Source organism: Mauremys reevesii, linkage group 4 (assembly GCF_016161935.1).
Source record: "Mauremys reevesii isolate NIE-2019 linkage group 4, ASM1616193v1, whole genome shotgun sequence".
Classification (NCBI taxonomy): Eukaryota; Metazoa; Chordata; order Testudines; family Geoemydidae; genus Mauremys; species Mauremys reevesii.
In genome coordinates, this window is record NC_052626.1 from 18,331,428 (window position 1) to 18,351,217 (window position 19,790).

Genomic DNA, 19,790 nt, shown 5'->3' on the forward strand with positions numbered 1-19,790 from the left:
GTTCCTCATTGCTAAAGCTTACTTTGTCACGTTTCTACTAATGGAAATATAGGTGATTATACACATAGGTAGATCTCGCCTTGTTAGCTGTAGTGCACCAATCTTTTGTCCTTCAAGGTAGAGTCATAGGACTGGAAGGGACCTTGGAGGTCTTCTAGTCCTATCCTCAACACTGGACTAAGTATTATCTAGATCATCCCGTAGAAGATATTTGTCTAACCCGCTTTTAAAAACCTCCAATAATGGAGATTCCACAACCTCCCTAGGCAATTTATTCCAGTGCTAACTGCCCTGACAATTAGGAAGTTTTTCCTAATATCCAACCTAAACCTCCCTTGCTGCAGTTTAATCCCGTTGCTTCTTGTCCTGTTCTCAGAGGTTAACGAGAACAATTTTTCTCCCTCCTCTTGTAACAACCTTTTATGTATTTGAAAACTGTTATCATGTCCCCGCTCCATCTTCTCTTCTCCAGACTAAAGAAACCCATTTTTTTCATGTTTCCTCATAGGTCATGTTTTCTAGACCTTTAATCATTTTTACTGCTCTCCTCTGGACTTTCTCCAATTTGTCCATGTCTTTCCTGAAATATGGTGCCCAGAACTGAACACATTACTCCAGTTGGAGAACACTTCAATCTCCCTGGTCACTCGATTACAGACCTAAAATTCGCAATATTACAACAAAAAAACTTCAAAAACAGACTCCAACGAGAGACTGCTGAATTGGAATTAATTTGCAAAATGGACACCATTAAGTTAGGCTTAAATAAAGACTGGGAGTGGATGGGTCATTACACAAAGTAAAACTATTTCCCCAAGTTTATTTCCCCCTCCCCCCACTGTTCCTCACAACTTCTTGTCAACTGCTGCAAATGGACCATTTTGATTACCACTACAAAAAGTTTTTTTTCCCCCTCTCCTGCTGGTAATAGTTCACCTTAACTGATCACTCTCGTTTGAGTGTGTATGGTAACACCCATTGTTTCATGTTCTCTGTGTACATATATATATCTTCCTACTGTATTTTCCACTGCATGCATTCGATGAAATGAGCTGTAGCCCACAGCTTATGCTCAAATAAATTTGTTAGTCACTAAGGTGCCACAAGTACTCTTGTTCTTTTGCGGATACAGACTAAACACGGCTGCTACTCTGAAACCTGTCATTACTCCAGTTGAGACCTTATCAGCATGAGTAGAGTGAAAGAATCACTTCTAGGGTCTTGCTTGTCACACTCCTGCTAATACATCCCAGAATGATGTTTGCTATTTTTGCAACAGTGTTGCACTGTTGACTCATATTTACCTTGTAATCCACTATCACCCCAGATCCCTTTCCACAATACTTCTTCCTAGACAGCCATTTCCCATTTTGTATGTGTACAACTGATTATTCCTTCTTTACTGGAGTACCTTGCATTTGTCCTTATTGAATTTTATCCTCTTTACTTCAGACCATTTCTCCAGTTTCTCCAGATCATTTTGAATTTCAATCCTATCCTCCAAAGAACTTGCAACCCATCCCAGCTTGGTATCATCCACAAACTTTATAAGTGTACTCTCTAAATTATTGATGAAGATATTGAACATAACCGGACCCAAGACCGATCCCTGCAGGACCCCACCTAATATGCTCTTGCAGCTTGACTGTGAAGCACAGATAACTACTATCTGGGAAGGGTTTTCCAACCAGTTATGCACCCACCTTATAGTAGCTCCACCTAGGCTGTATTTCTCTAATTTGTTTATGAGACAGTCATGTTACCTAGGGTTACCTAGTGTTAAAAAGCAGCAAAGAGTCCTGTGGCACCTTATAGACTAACAGATGTATTGGAGCATAAGCTTTCGTGGGTGAATACCCACTTTGTGACGCATGTAATGGCAGGTACATTCCTCCTTCCTTAGAGGTTTTTATGGTCAGGCTTGACAAAGCCCTGGCTGGGATGATTTAATTGGGGATTGGTCCTGCTTTGAGCAGGGGGTTGGACTAGATGACCTCCTGAGGTCCCCTTTCAACCCTCTTCCAATAATCCCCAAATGATATAATAACAGAATTTTTTTTTCTGATTTCCTACTGTTAGCAAAGCTGATGCAAAGACAAATGAAAACTAGCCATCTCTCAGGAGTTAAACCTACTTTACAGGGTAACTTACCAAAGTCAATGTCAAGTAGTGCTGCATTGGCACCTTCAATAAGAATTTTCTTTGGGGAGCCATGAAGAGCTTCATACATAAAATAAACACCATCTCGGACCATTGGTCTTATTTTTTCAGCATACCCCTGAAAGTTTCAACATAAATGTACATTTCACCAAACAGTGCTGCCAGAATGAACAATATGATCAGCTATAAAAACTCACAAATAATTCTAACATGCCAATCTCAAAACTACATTTTACCTGGAAAACAAAACAATTAGTTATCATGCCATAAAAAAAAATCTGCACCTAGTCACTCACACAAAAAAAGACTATTAGAATGTTGTATACCATTTCTATATTGCACACCTCAGCAGCAATGAGGGACAGGGGGAGGGCAGGGATAGCTCAGTGGTTTGAGCATTGGCCTGCTAAACCCAGGGTTGTGAGTTCAATCCTTGACGGGGCCACTTAGGGATCTGGGGCAAAAATTGGTCCTGCTAGTGAAGGCAGGTGGCTGGACTCAATGACCTTTCAAGGTCCCTTCCAGTTCTAGGAGATTGGTATATCTCCTATTACAGCTACATCATATTGTAAATAGAACATAATCTAGCCATACTAATATATGGATGAGACAGAGATGCTCTGTTCAACACTAATTGCTAAAAATAGTTCTGCAATAGGCCTGGAAGTCTGCCCCATCATGGGCAGAAATATGAGAAAAGTTACTGCAAGTCTGTATTGCCCAGATCTCTTTAATAAAACACAATCATTTTATTGTGATACACGTTACATTAGAACAACAACTATGGTTTGAACATCTCTTTTTATTAGGACTTATTTTTAATATTCCTTATCTGAGAGCATTCTATTATAAAATATATTTTTTACTGTGATTCATCAGTTGTATGATGATGTATGTATGTATGTATTTCCTTGATATACTTTAATTTCTTATATCATTTTTGTAGTTTTACAATTGTTATTAATTTTTATAAGAAATAGTTCAGAGAGATTTTCAGCTGGATTTATATTTTAACATCTTTCTACCTCGGTTCTTTTTACATCTTTATATATGCAGGAGGTCAGACCAGATGATCACAGTGTTCCTTTGTGGCCTTAAAATCTATGACTATATGAATCTTCCCCAATATTAAATCTTTACCTTTAGTTTTTTCAGTTGCCCTTCTGTGTCTATTTCCAAAGTGGGAAACATTGACTTGTATTGGTGTGCCAGATTCTTGAACCTGCAAAACATAAAAAACTTGTATATGCAGAACTTGCACTGGTTTCCATTTTAAAAAATCTTTGGCAACAATTCAGTTTGCATCATAAAATAAGTATAGTAAAGGTTCTCCAGTGAAAACACATATGACTCACATATGAGTATAAACAACATCTATCCATGCCCTGAACATTTAAAGTGACTGGAAGCTGTGCACAACATAAGAAATATTTACTAAAGTTTCCCCACCTACTTCCTTAATTTTTTTATTTAAAGGATTTCCACAAAAACTCATACACACTAGTTTAAAAATGTCCCCTTATAAAGCCAACTTGTCATCCAAAATGTACCGTTCCTTGATGGACTATTTTAGAAGTATTAATAATTATACCTTGAAGAAAATTCATCAAAGTCTGAAAGGAGGTCACAAATCTGAAGGCCTGTTCGTGCAGCTTTGGAAGAATATGTTGGTCCAATTCCTTTCTTTGTAGTACCAATACTAATTAAATAAAGAAAGAGTATGTCTAGTGTGTATATAAAAATATGTTTTATGCTAGTGAATTTTATCAAAACTTTTCATTATACTACATATTAGGGAACTGTTCCAAAATGGAGATGAATATTTTATGAATAAAGCTCTAACTTTTTATTATTACAGTACACACGCATAATTATTGCTACTATGCACTGTGTGCAGAACAGGCCTCAATCCTTGGGTCTGGCTCAGCTCAGCTAAGAACCCCCAGGATCGGAGGGGTGTGTGTGTGTGTGTGTAATAAAGGTGTTGGTATATAATTACTTTTTTCCCTCTTGTGCTTGACGCTGTACTTCTTGAAGTCCATCAACTGCCTGGTGAAAGTCGAACACTGCACAGCAAAGGAAAACCACAGGAACAAGATGAGGCACCCAAGGAGAAAAACATTTAAAAAACAAAACAAAATGCACAGGTATTTACAATTTAAATGCTAAGTGCAAAAGCCTTTGTGATTGTTGAATGCGCACTGTTCTCACATGAAGTATTACAGAATATTATGAAAACAATAGTACAGAACTACACATTAGAAACTATAAATTCTATTAATATCTTACTGGTAAAGTTTATTCATTCCCTATAGCATGGGAAGAAACAATATTAGATACAAATACATGATTCCTTTTCAAGGTAAAATAGCAGTTTTGAATGCATGTGTTGGGCCTAGCATTTGCGTTTCCTATCAGTCCTTTCTATGCTTTAATCTTCACTTTGATGAATACTTACCAATGTGTGCTCTATCTGATATGATGAGTCTTTTCTCCCAATCCTTTAAACCTGTCAACAGATATAGATTAATATTCTGCTGATGTTGTCAGATTTGGGCATTTTCTTTTAGTTTTCCTGTATCTTTCTTCTAATTATTAAATGTATTGCAAATCCAGATGTATAGTTTACTTTAAATGGAGTAGAAGTCACCTTGGTTAAGACATAGCTGGCTATGTTACCATTTTCTATTAATCAACTGTTTTCATGTCAACTGTTTTCAACAGGACAATACTTTCTGATTTTGGTATGGACAAAGGTATCAGGTATTCTTCACAATCCCATTATACTGTAACACACATTCAATTTTTGTTATAAATTAAGTCAAAAGCTATTAACTGTGTTGTTAATGATGATACTTTAATTTTTTTTCCAAAGTGCTGCCTGTTTATGAAAAAAAGCTTTAACCAATTTTTTTAATTGTATCCACAATTTGTTCCCACCAAAGCACAGAATTTGCAAGTACAAACATTTCTGCACAGAAGCTGGGACACAGAAATCCTGGCCCTATTGAAGTCAATGGGATTTTTGCCACTGACTTCAGTGGAACCAGGATTTCATTTTATCTTTTGTTGCAACAAATAACTGCACCCATAAAATTCAGAGACTGTTCTTTAAAACTTGTCCCTAAGACACTTACATACTGTATTTTGTCAGGGCTGCTCTCTAAATGATTTTAAATCTGGAAAATTGCTATAAAGAATATTTATGGCAAGTGGTCAAAATCTGGGTCTGAAATATACTTTGTTTTAGCTACCATTATAAAAATATGTTTACAAAGTTAGTTGACACAAACCTTTCTTTTCATTTTTTTCAGCTTCTTCAAACAAGCCTGGTAAATGTATAACCACCCCATTACCTTTGGGAAAACACAAAAGATTTATTTTTAAAAGCAGGAGATAAAATATACATCCTTCAAAATGATTCATGTAAACACCATATTTTGTACTGAAAAAATCTTAGTAAAACTTCTCTAGGACTGAAGACTACCCTGTGCTCATCATTAACTGGTTTTAAGAACCATTGGAGCTAAATTCACATTTGGTATAAACAGGTGCTAAGTCCACTAAAGTCAATAGAATTGTACCTGCTTACATCAGATCTGAATTTGAGGTCTGATTCAAAGCCAACTGAAGGCAATGGAGTCTTTCCATTGATTGAAATGGCTTTTGGACCTCAATTCCTCCTTGGTTTAAGCTCAAAGAAGTCAGTGGACTTACACCAGGGACATATATGGCTGATATTATTTAAGTCTTCATCTATCAAATGCATTTGGGAATGGGCAACAGGGGATGGATCACTTGATGATTACCTGTTCTGTTCATTCCCTCTGGGGCACCTGGCATTGGCAACTGTCAGAAGACAGGATACTGGGCTAGGTGGACCTTTGGTCTGACCCAATATGGCCGTTCTTATGGTCTTATATCTTTACACTGAGCTCAAAATAGCTACTGTGATACATGAGCAATGTCTTTTTCCTATAAAGCTGGAAATTAAGCTCCATAAACAATACAGTGTGTACTGGAGATGAGGAAGGATTAGAGATATCGTGGGCTGGAAACAGCTGCTACTTGCTTCTTCCTGGAAGCACCAGAAATACATGCAATACCTGCTTCTCTGCATAAATCTAGATAGGTCATTAGTTATTTTCCATGCTAACTGGAATCAGAACCAACCGTATTTGTCACCAGAAAAACAAGTTTTACCTGATATATTTTAATATTAAAACTAGAGATGGGCTGGAACCAGAACCACCGACCTGAGCACCTCCAAAATTTGGAGAAGGAAAAGATTTAAAATCTGGGATTGGATCTAAGAGCTGTGCTGCTGTAGCATTTCAAATGTAGACACTACCTATGTCGGCAGGAGGATTCTCCCATCAGCCTAGGTAATCCACTTCCATGAAAGGCGGTAGCTAGGTCGATGGCAGAATTCTTCTGTTGACTTAATGCTGTCTACACTGGGGGGATAGGTTGGCTTAACTACATCATTCAGGGTTGTGGATTTTTCACACCTCTGAGTGATCTAGCTATGCTAATGTAAATTCCCAATGTAGACCAGCCCTACCTAATCTGACTCAGGCCAACATTTAGAGTACTTATAACCGTATATTAGTGTAGTTTTTATGAGTTTGGTGTAAGGTTAAAGGAAAATTGCAGCTATTTTGATTAGTACAACATTGTAAAATATCAGAGTAAGGTGTATTTCATATAAGGAGTGTACTGTGACATCTACTCTTTCTAAAAGCTTTAATTACATTTGTCATTTCTTACATATTCCCTGTAACATCTATGTTGCTGACAAGTGGTATAATTAGGGACAATAAGCAAGATACAAACTATCCAAACATTAGTTTATTTGCTAAGGCCAAATATTCAAACTCAGATGCATAAATTGTGCCAAGAAAACCCAGGTTGTTCATGTAAAACAACCAATTTGCAAACAAGTGCATAGTTACCACTTGGGTAGGTTCAAGCACTAACTTCTTTTAAAATCTGACCATTGGCCTCTATTTTTTTAAATGGCCCATTAGTTTAGTTCAGCTAAAGTAAATATCCTGTTGAAAAATTATTCATGAAGTGCAGTTCATGCTAGAGATGGTCAGTATGTAAGAAATGGGCCTAGATACATTCTTAGAAATCCAGCTTCTGGTTTGCATTCTAGCTACCATGTTCAACAAGCCCAATGAATGCAAACAGTGTTGCAATTACATTTGTATCATGATGTTGTGACACAAAAATCATAATATTGCAATGTGACATCAGCACAGAAGAGCACACATTTCAAGATGTATAGATGACAAGAGACTGCCTGGAAGATATTCTGCCAAGTAAAGCACTGAATCTTGGGACCTATTTCTGAAATTTGGGAAAGGAGGAAAGGCTAGAGAAAAGTGAAAGGATCAGTTAGTGTATGTACAGATGTTTGCATCTGCAACGCGCAGGCACATGTATATGCATATGCAATTTTGTACATGCACATGTGGAAGACGAGAGTTGAACTCTAAAATAGCAAAAAATAAAAAAACAAAAAAAAGGCAAGTAGACAGAAAGGAAGATTTATATTTTCACAGTTTCTCTAATAATGGATATTAAAATGACACGAATAAGAAATAATGGTGTGAAATGTGGCAAATAATCTTACAACTGTAGTAATAAAAACAAAAAAGCTGAAACCGAAAGAATCCTTACTCACAACCTTTCATGTTTTTGTTTGTTCGTTTTATAAAACCCTGATTATGATTGCCTTCCATGCAACATTAACTTTTGAACAGGACAAGATGTTTATCTTACCAATGAAGGAAATTGCCTTTGGATTAATTATGCCACTAGGAAAGAGGTGAAAATCATATTCTTTCCCATCAACGACGACAGTGTGGCCTGCATTATTCCCACCCTGCAAAAGAAAGACACAAACTGATGATTAAGGACATTATAATGTCTCTCTACTGTTGTAGCTAAACATTTGGTAGTTTGATCGTTATTATTTCTGCATCCATGTCTTATTTTAGTTTTTCAATTATGCCCAGCTTTCCCAAGCACAATAGTCTGGTTACATCTCATACGGATTTTATTAGTTTTGAAATATGAAAATGGGAAACTGCTTGTTTTTGACAGTTTTTGGTCAAACTCTGTTTTTATTATTTTGTTTGTTATTTGGAATTATTCTACAAATGGTTCATATGAACATATTTTAGCCTGCAGATTGCTCACCAGCTCTTTCCAGTGAAACTATTTGCTATTCGATATTTCCACTATGAGATTTGTCTCTCGAAATATATTTGATTGGGTGATAGACTCTAATAGAAAGTCACAGTATGGTTAAACTCCTCAAATCTAAGTCAGGCACCTAGGACAGGATATGAGTAACTCCCAGTTAAGTCACTCAGGCCTTGCAGTTGGAGGATAGGGGGGGAAATTTCAAAAGTGTCTAAGTTGCTAAAGAACCTAAGTCTCATTTTCTAAACTCATTTTCTAAACTTGTCTTAAACTTGCACTTAAAAGCCTAAGTCTAACTGAAAGTGACCCTTGAAAGCTAAGGTCCAGATTTGTAATGGTGTTTAGGCACCAAAACACACCGACAGGTGACTACTGGGATTTTCACAAGTGTCTAGGCATCCAACTCCCAAGTAGTTTGCTCAAGAACCCCACAGGACATTTTTTCCCCTTCAAGGGCTGACCATGGGTGCCTGGAGCCCTCAAGCTATATTAATTGTGTTATAGGATGTGTATTCAGTATTACAGTCTCAGAACATTCAAAACCCATGAGTAAGGGCCCCAGAATCATGGGATTGATTTAAAAATCATGAGATTTAATAACTATTAAATAAATAAAGGTTAGATTCTCTTTTAATTGCCTTCTGGGTTTTGAGCCTCTAGGATGCACTCAGGTCACATTTGCAAGCTTTTCTCCACAACCATGAGGGCCAAAAACTTGTTTCTTTTAATGAAATCAGAGATTTTCAGGTAATTCTATAGCTCTAGAAAATGGGGCTTTAATAAAAAACATCAAATATCACAAGACTTGTGACAAAAGGGCAAGAGTTGACAACACTGTGTATTCATTTCTACCTGGCTTATATTATATGAAAGAAAAATTAGGTATTTTAGTTTATTTTAATGCACTTTTATGTATATTCGTATGTACATAATGTTACTGTTATGTTACTTATTTTTACTTGTAAGTTATGTGGAATTTCAGTAAATTCCAGCCCAAAGGCTGCCTTCTTCAATACATAATTTTATTTAAAACTTTTCCAGTTTTAAAGATTTTGGCATTTAGGCCTATCTGTGATATTGTATTCCTGTATCAAACTTCAACCACCTCTGCAATTTACAGCACAACAACATGCCTCACATTAGCTCTTCTCATCCTCCCAATACAGTTTTAAAATATTGACAGAGAAAGAAAGAAAAAGGAGAACATGGAGGCGGGGGGATGGGAAAGCATGATGGAGGAGGAAAAAGAGAATGGTGGTGCATTGAGAGCCTTTGGCACGGGGGGAAAGGAAGTACATGCAGAGCTCCTGGTTTGGGGGAAAAGAAGGGACTGGGGAAGTGGAGGAGGCATACAGAGCCCCTAGCATGGGGAAATGTGAGTGCACGGAGCCCCTGGCATGCAGGAATAATGGGGGACCCTGGCTGGCATGGAGGGAAAAAGGAGATGGGAGGGGAAAAGGGGATGCACACTGAGCTCCTAGTATGGGGGAATGGGGGGCACACAGAGCCCCTTGCTTTAAGAGGAGAGAATAATGGGGGAGGGAGAGATGGGGGGCACACATAGAGCCCCTAGCATGTGAGTGGATTGCAGGGAGTCCCTTAACAGAAGGGGATGCGAGGGTCACACACAGGGAGCTTGTAGGGTGGAATGGTGGGATACTAGGAGCCCCTGGTGCATGCAATGAGCTTGGCCTATAGAAGCTACGAGGTGTGCAACTCCCTACTTTTATATATTTTTTTAAATGCTAAGATGTTGAAATCAGAACAAATGTTTCAATCTTCTAAAGCCTAATGAGCTCATCGTTAGTATGATAAATAAATACAAATACACACAGCTTGAGACCTGAGCAAAGCTTCTGACCTGTGAAAGAATATACACAAAATATTTCTAAAGTTAATATCCTTAACTGCAGCTCTGTATTTCATACTTCGTACTTGTAAAGTTAAATAATTCTTGGTTGTAAATAGAACCCTTCTTCCCCTAGAACAAAACGCCAAAACTGGGCTGCAGAAGATGGGAAGAAAACAACATATTCAAAGTTTGTTACAGCCCATTCACTCAAAGTCCTAAACAGGATAATTAGACAACCTCATGAAAATGAGCAGAACCGAGGAATTAAAACCAGAACAGCATAAGATGTCTCCTCATCTTTAGCCCTTCTCTTCTGCAGAAGTGTAGTGATGTTCCTGTGGGGAGTAACATGACCTAAGGACATGAACATTGGTTTTCTGATATCTGTAAATAAGTTAGTAACAGCTAGCCAGTCACACAACAAATGAAATAAAACTTGATCTTAATTTTCAGCTGTTTTCGTCTAATGATTATATCAGATAATACATTTAGTAGATTTTATAGATGATATTGGAAATTAGGCTTGTTTTCTTAGGAAGCTTTGGTAACTTTAAACCTGACGTTCTCGTTCTGTATTTATAATCCAGGTGGTCCTGACATGATCTCATTGGTACCCAAAGGAGAGGCCTAAATTTAAAACAGCTGTGTCACTATGTTGTTCTAAATCTATAATGATCTGATGTACCGTATATATATTTATTGCTACTATGAAAATATGACTCGGGGTGAGTATCACCACAAGCACCAGAACTGCTAAAAGAACTAATTTTAAGTTTTGATACTGTGCCATTACTTACACAAAGTTTAAATTCCTTTTATTGGATAGCTATAGAAACAAGTGCTAAGAGAAGATGGCACCCTCTCCTTCATGGGTTTTAGTAGTAATGTAAGCCTAGTGGGATACATCAGCTAGGTGGCAGTGCACTTCCTCTCTTCTCTTCGCTTGCACAGCCTGTTATCGATCGGTATGAAAAGGCTGACAAGGCATCTATGTGGATTGGGATTTCCACACGAGCTAGATCACCCTGGATCTCTTCACGTAATCTCCCCTGGAATTGATAGAGCTGGGCTGATTCATTCCATTCTGTATCAGAGCCGAATTGCCAAACATGGGTGGTGGAGGAGCCAGTCAGTCCCTGTTCTGGCCATAGTTTTCACAGGGCTTCTTCCACCAAACAAGCGTGGTGGGGGTCATCAAAAATAAAGGAGAAGGTGTCCCAGTATGACAATGTTGGGCTCTGTCGTTCCACTAGGGTGAAGCCCACTGCAGTACCTCTCCCATCAGGAGACTTTGGCCTGGTCAGTGGAGAAGAACTGGGGCCAGAGCAGGAACAGCAGGCAGTAGAAACAAAAGTGAAACTGTTTGAACAGCATATTCCAGAAGTCTTGAGGTCTTTCTGAGTGTAGCCTTCATTGATTTGAGATCTACCATACCTTTCTCTCACTAGAAGGGAAAACTTATAATGGCAGCAAGCCGTAAAAGAGACCCAGTTTGGAAATATTTTAATGAAGTTCCTCTATCTGTGGGTAAGACAAGCATGCATGTAAAATGCAAACAGTGCAACAAAGAAATGCAAGGTCTGGTTGCCCGAATGAAACAACATCATGAGAAGTGTTCCTTCTCAGGAGGAAGCTGCGTTGAAGATGATGAAAGGAACATGTCTGAACATGAAAGATCTTCAGGTTGGTAAACTTTTTTATTTCATACTTCTTTGTTAAGGGGTGCCTGTCTTCCTTCTGGACTATTCTTGAATTCTCATGTTTGAGCAAAAAATATAGTTGTTACTCTATGGTACTATCATTTTAGATGCAGTTGTGAAAAAAAAAGAGCTGAAATAGGCAGATCTTCCTTTTACAATTGCACCTTTAAAGTAGTACGGAGTGTCAGTGAATGCAATGAGTAATACTAAATGAGCATTATGGTAATGTTAATTAAAAAACTGCATTGACTTATTTTGTTTAGGGGAATCCATCCTCAACATACAGGATTCTGAAGACTATCCACCTTCAAGATCACCATCATTTTCTATAGTTTCAGAGTTATCTGCCAATGATAGTGTTTCAGTCACATCATGTATGTCACATAGCCACAGTATATCACCTGTAGCAAAAAGAAAAAAAAATCTCCATCATCATCCAGAAACAACCATAGATAAGTTTGTGATAAGAACCAGCAGATTACAAAAAGAGGTAATTGATGAAAAAATTGCCCCATTTGTTTATGCAACAAACTCTCCTTTCCGTATGATTGAGAACCCACACTTCATTAGCATGGTTCAGTCATTAAGACCAGGATACAGTCCACCCAACAGAGAAGATGTCGTAGGCAAATTGCTGGATAAAGTGTATGAAAGAGAAATCGAGCAGTGTGCAAAAGGTCTAGAGGGTAAAATTGTTAACCTGAGTCTTGATGGGTGGAGCAATGTCCACAATGATCCTGTTGTATGTGAATGTCTTCCTTACAGAAACAATTGATACATCAGGAAATGCACACACAGCAGAATACTTACAAGAAGTAGCAGTAAAAGCTGTAATAAACTGTGCAAAAAATTCAAATGTCTAGTACACAGCTTCGTCACAGACAATGCTGCAAATGTAGCCGAGATGAGAAGAAAGAAGAGAGTACCAAGCTAATAACATATGGTTGCAGTGCTCATTTGATGCATCTTCTAGCCAAAGACTTCGGTGTTCCAGAAATAAAGGCTAATGTTGTTGAAATTGCAAAATACTTCCGTAACAACCACTTTGCAGCAGTTGCTCTGAAAAAAAGTGGGAGGAACCAAGCTAACTCTCCCACAAGACGTGCGATGGAACTCAGTAGTGGACTGTTTTGAGCACATATCAAGAACTGGCTTAATCACAAATGACAGTTTGTGAACAAAATTGTGAAAAAATAGATGGTACTGTCACAGCCAAAGTTCTCAACTTTGGCCTTAAGAGAAATGTTGAAAACAAGCTGAGTACCCTGAAGCCTATTTCTGTAGCCTTGAACAAAATGCAGGGAAATAGCTGTTTTATTGCTGATGCTGTTGAAATTTGGAAGGAACTGAGTGAAATCTTAAAAAGAAAAATGTGCATGACAGAGTTAAATTACAAGCATTAAAAAAAAAACAAATGAATGGGACAAGTACTATATCCAGCTCATTTTTGTGTAAATATTCTCAATACTCAGTACCAGGGTCAAATCTTAACTGCTGAAGAAGAGGAGTTGGCTATAACATGGACATCCAACAATCATCCCTCCATAATGCCAACCATAATAAACTTCAGAGCTAAGGGTGAACCATTCAAGAAATATATGTTCGCTGATGATGTTTTAAAGAAAGTCACACCAGTGAACTGGTGGAAGTCACTTAAGCACTTGGATTCAGAGACTATTGAAGTGATGATCTCACTTCTAACAGCAGTTGCTTCTTCTGCTGGTATAGAAAGAATATTTTCTTCTTTTGGACTAATTCATTCCAAATTGAGAAATCATTTGGGACCTGAAAAAGCAAGAAAGCTTGTTTTTCTTTTCCAGATTATGAATAAACAGGAAAATGAAGGTGAAGATGACTAAGTTAGCTGCAGAAGCTAATATTTTAAGTTTCTCATGTTGACCTGTGTGACATTGTCAATTTTTTTTTAAGATTTCATTTAACTATTTTAGTTAAAAACAATTTTAACAAAAACAAACCTGATTTTAAAAAACCTGAATAACTAAATTCAAAAATTCATATGCTTGTTTTGTTAAAATATTATATGTTTGCTGTTGAAGAAAAAAATCCAGAATATTTAACATTGTTGTTTTAGTTAAATAAAACAATTCAAATGTCTGTCTGGTGATGTTCTCCTCCTAATACAGCATGGCAAGAAAATCCTCCAAATATTAACAATTAACCTGTTGAATTTGAGATAGTTCACCTCTCAATTACTTCATAAATGTCTGCTTCAATTACCTTTGGTAAATGAAATAACCAAACAATCATTCATTTTCTGATATAGCTGTAAAACGAATCTGAAAAGTTTTCAAAATAATTCACTTAAAAAATGTATAGTGTGTACCTTCTAAAAATGAAACCTACATCTATCTCTGATTGTGAAGAATATGTATTAAGGTTATAATAACCAACAAGAATGCACTTTTATGTAGAAATCCATGATTAAATCAAGTCTTCCTGACTATGATTTAAATCATGATTTAAATTTTAAATCAAATCCACCCTGCTATTTACTAATGCAGTCCTGAACAACCCAAGTGCCAGTTGTATATGCCCAGAGCCTGTAAACCAAACATTACCATACTGAGAATCCGGGCCTTGACTCTGCGAACACTTAAACATGTGTATAATTTTACTGCCATAAGCAATCCCCACTGAATTCTCATATGAGTAAAGTCACACATATGCTTATGTGTTTACAGGACTGGTTCCTTGAATGTGAAACTGACTATAAACAAAAGCGAAAAAGATTTCTTTGATTTTCATTGCCAATGATGAAACATATGCAAATAGTAAAGAAACAAGACAGTCAAAATTAAACAGGATTTTAAAAATTCTTTCCATTTTTATAATCTATAGTGTTACTATTAACACAAGCTACAATGATTTATTCACAATATATGATTAAGTTGATAGAATCTTTTTCAAATGTTGTCCTCTAAATAGCAAATTTGTAATCAAGATTAGCACTTTAAATATTTTATTTGGAAAAATACCACTTAAAGCACCTTAAGCTGTCTACTTCTACTTTTTTGCCACTCAAATATAAAAAATTGCTATTCTGATTTTATTTTTCCCTTCAAAATGATTAAAGTCTTCCCTCAACCACCACCCATTAAGACCCGAATCCTCCAGCCATATATGCACTGTGCTTAACTTTATTACCATCTGTGGTGGTAGTAGTGACAGCAGTAAAATTAAGCAGGATTTGGGCCTAAATAAAGTGTGTGTCCAGATCCAGTCTTAAGCTTTTCAAGCCAATTCCCTACCCCACTCTCCTAAAGTGGTTCTAAAACCAGGGTATACACTGCTGCCTATAAAAGTTTACAGAGAAACTTGTGGAGGAACCTTAAGTATATTCATCTGAATGCACATTCATTAGTCTCCATTTGTAGGAAAACCTCCCAAGGTGATTCAAGATCCAGCAGCTTACCATACCAACTGAAAATACTTTACCCACATTCTTAATATTTAACTCATGTGTCAAAGTTTATTTACTTAACATATTTAATTAGGAAATGTCCTTGGGGTTATCTCAGTTTCAAGGATATCAGTGCTTTTCACTGCTTGCCCATTGTGCATTTTAAAACAGAAACATTTCATATAACCTGTTAACTGAGCTGAACTTGTATGAATACAATCAGAATAAAATGTATAGATTTATTATAACAGTTAAAAGATAACGGAGAGACAAGGTGGGTGAGGCAATATCTTCTAATGAGCCAACTTCTGTTGGAAAGAGACAAGCTTTCCGTCTATACAGAGCTCTTCCTCAGATAAGCATTAGTATGTATATTTGCATAAACACTTTCATGATTCATGCTTTGACTATCTTTTTTTTAAGTAAATAAGATTATGTATATTTGGATACAATGTCCACATTCTTTAGTTTATACTAAACAAATCTCTGTGTTTTGAGCCTCTTTGAACTATACTCTATTTAGTATTCGGACCAAATCAGAAATAAATCTAAGCAAAGCAGTGTAACAAGTTCCATAACCACACAGAAACACTTCAAGTGGCTACTTCCTTTCTCTATTTTCACTATATATGTTCTATTTCAAAAGATTTTTAAAAGGCCTTTCAAGTAATTCTGTAGGAAACAAGATCTGCCCATCCAAAACACATGGCCGCAAAACTGAAGAAAACTCCTAAGATTTCTTAGAAGCAGCAAAGAATCCTGTGGCACCTTATAGACTAACAGACGTTTCGCAGCATGAGCTTTCGTGGGTGAATACCCACTTCTTCGGATGCAAGTCTTCGGATTCTTTGCTGCTTCTACAGAACCAGACTAACACGGCTACCCCTCTGATACTTAAGATTTATTAGTGACCAGTCTCTGAACTTTGAACTAGTTAGTAATTTCTCCCTTACACAGTAACAAAACTGGAACAGAATTAAATCCATTAAGTGCAAGTGGTCAACTGAGTGGAAATGGCTGCTAAACGAAAGATCTTGGGACCTGCTACATATAATCACAGAAATGTAGGGCTCCTGCAGAACCCAGCCCGATGAATTTTCCAAAGAGGAAGCATCCATGGATCATGAGGACACAGTGCAAGGAGGGGAGAGGGCAGGCCACCGGGAAACTCTAGCTGCTCCGACCTCTGGTCACCTTAGGCAATCATCTGACACCTGCTGCATGCATCCCCTCCCCAGCCAGCCGATGGGCCGCTAGCAGACGGCAGCAGACGCCTTGCTCAGACACGGCCCATGCCTGTCTGAACATCGGGATCTTGTGTCTCTTATCATGAACAGTCAGCTATTTATATTTATAGTTCAGGACTTTTTCTTTCCCAGTGACATTTCAATGTGCAACCAGAGGAGGGGGAAGGGTCCCAGCTCGGTCCTGGGGAAGAACCACACCTCCTCCTCGAGCACAGAGGCAAGGGAGAGAAAGTAAAACAGGGAATGAGAGAGTGGGGGAAAGGAGGAGAGAGAAACAATGAGAATGTGCTGAAAAGAAAAGAGGAGAAAGAGAGAGAGATGGCAGAACGAGATTGCAAAGACAGAGATGGCAGAACGAGATTGCAAAGACAGAGAGAGATGGTAAATTAGGGAGACTGGGAGAGATGGCAAAGAGATGGCAGAAACAGAGATAAAGATATCAGAGATAGATATCAGAGATGGAGAGATGGCAGAGACAGAAAGATAAAGATATCAGAGATAGATATCAGAGATGGCAGAGACAGATAAAGATCAGAGCTAGATAAAGAGAAATATCAGAGATAGTCAGAGATAGACAAATAAAGAGAAAGCATCATTGACAGATAGATGATAAGATAAGATAAGATTAAAAAAACTGGAGATAGAAAGAGAAAAGGGGAGACCGAAAGGCAGATAAGAGGGAGGAAGAGAAAAGGGATCCGGGAAAAGGAGAGGAGAGAAGATGCCAGAGGGGTGAAAAGACAGAACAAGAGCCAAAGAAAAGCGAGACCAAGAGAAACGGAAAATCGGAGCGAAGAGAACAGTAAAGGCACCAGGGTAAACACGCCAGGAGCCCAGCAAGTCGCCAAAGAGCAGAAGAGAGCCGCGGAGCCAACCCCCTGCGAGCCACCATGGCCCGCTCCCGGCCGCCGCCGCCCTGCACCCACCTGGCACCTGCAGACGATATCCGCCTCGGTGGCCAGCTGGTCAACCCGCTTCCCTTTGCCTTCGTCCCCCCACTGCGCCCCCAGCACCACGGTCACTCTGCTGCCGGCCGGCTCGGTGCGCGCGCGCTTCAGCCCCCGCTGGGGTGCGCGGCGCGGCCGTTGGAGGCCCGGCTGGCGGCCATGGGGCCTGCCTGGCTCGCTCAGCGCCGCCCGCCCCGGAGCCCAGCTGTGTGCGCCCTACCCCGCCGGCCGGGCCCGCCGCCCCTTTAGCCGAGCCCCGAGCCCGCCCCGCGCGCTGACGCGCGAGCCGCCTGCCCATGGCCCGGACCGCGGGAGGGGCGGGGGCGGGCAGTGAGGGGCACACGGACTCCGAGACCGGCTCGGGACAGACACACACACACACGGGACTGTTCCTAGACACACTACACCGACACACACATACTCCAGGGGTTGTGTTACTGGACACACACACACTCTCTCTCCCTCTCCAGCCTGAGGCATCAGGGGTTGTGTTACTGGGGACACACACCTACTCCCTCTCCAGCCTGAGGCATCAGGGGTTGTGTTACTGGGGACACACACTCTCTCTCCCTCTCCAGCCTGAGGCACAGGGGTTGTGTTACTGGGGACACACACTCTCTCTCCCTCTCCAGCCTGAGGCACCAGGGGTTGTGTGTTATTGGACATACACACTCTCTCCCTCTCCAGCCTGAGGCACCAGGGGTTGTGTTACTGGGGACACACACTCTCTCCCTCTCCAGCCTGAGGCACCAGGGGTTGTGTTACTGGACACCCCCCACACACACACACACACACATACTCCCTCTCCAGCCTGAGGCATCAGGGACTGTCACTGGACACACACATACACACACACACTACAGACTGAGGCACATGAGGCTATGTCACTGGGGACAGGGGCATCATTTCAGGCAAATACTGTCTGTGGGAGGAGGGTGATAAGGGTGAGTCAGCATATATAACGTTATAAATGATTCTATTATATCCTGAAAAGGCTGGAGTGGTGGTGGTGGAGCCAAAAGTAAATGTGGACCTATTCAAAGTCAGGGGAGGGGGGAATAAATGTCAGAAGGGCAACTGCCACCTTTTCCCCATAGCAAGTGACATCCCTGACTGGGGACAGACAGACACTCCAGCCTGTGGTAGACAGGGCCAGAGGTGCTGGAACTAGAGGTGTGGGGGGTGTTGCCGCACCCCTTAGCTTGAAGTGGTTTCCATTATATACAAGGTTTACAGTTTGGTTCAATGGCTCTCAACACCCCCGCTATACAAATTGTTCCAGCACATTAATACCTGAGACGCAAGGGATTGTGTCAGTGTACGTGTGTGTAGGTTGGGAGGGAATGGACATAACAGCTTTTGGCTTGAGACACATGGGGCTATGTTGCTGAGGGAAAGCTGGATGGAAGAGCACAGAACACGTTCCAGTCTCATGCACCTGGTTCTCCATCATTGTGTGGGTGTGGCTTGGTGTATATTGAATACTAAACTTTCTTGGTCACATGGACCCATATGAATTTGTAGGATCTGGTGGATGGAGCACACAATCTTCACACTTTCTATAGAAATTACAAGACTCCTAGTATATTTAGAACTCTTTAGGCTCATATGCACACACACAATCTTGTCTACACTGAGGTTTTTCCTCAAAGTCTTCTGCCTAACAATAATAGTTAAGGAAGTTGAGATTGAAATTAATTCCCTACCTGTCAAAGCATTCAAGAAAAGATGAGAGGGAGTGTAACAGACATGGAGCTGATATGTAATGATGTATAGAAACAATCATTTGATGAACATGATATGTGACTGGTCAGTGAGGGGAAGGTATTGTATATTGGAATTACTAGACTTTCCTGTATGAATGCTTAATAGGGGACTACAGGAAGAATAAACAGGAAGGCAACACAATGGTTTCAGATAAGCAACATCCCAGCAAACACTGGGGGACAGTTACCAAACAATGGCAGGGTTCCAGGCTCTGACTAGGCAGAAGTGACGCAGCTGTTATATCAGGCTTGGAGGCTAGAGATCAAAAGAACACTAAACAGTTAAAAAACCTTCTGAGGAAAAGAAGGGGGGTGAGTTGCCAGGGGCTGTGCAGGGTGTTGCCAGTGAACTCTGACAGGGACACAAGCTGACAGAGAGGGGGCTCTGTGGAAGAGTCTTAGGAATTAGTCCTTCCAGGGTTCCCATGAGTGAGATGGTTAGATACCTTGTAAGCAGACATATATATAGGGTGGTTCATTG

General features: G+C 39.6%; 1 pseudogene; it reads right to left on the minus strand.

The window, feature by feature from the left end:
• LOC120404956 overlaps positions 1 to 17,766 on the minus strand; it is a 30,344-nt pseudogene extending 12,578 nt beyond the window's left edge.
• Between the last annotated feature and the right edge of the window lie 2,024 nt (positions 17,767 to 19,790).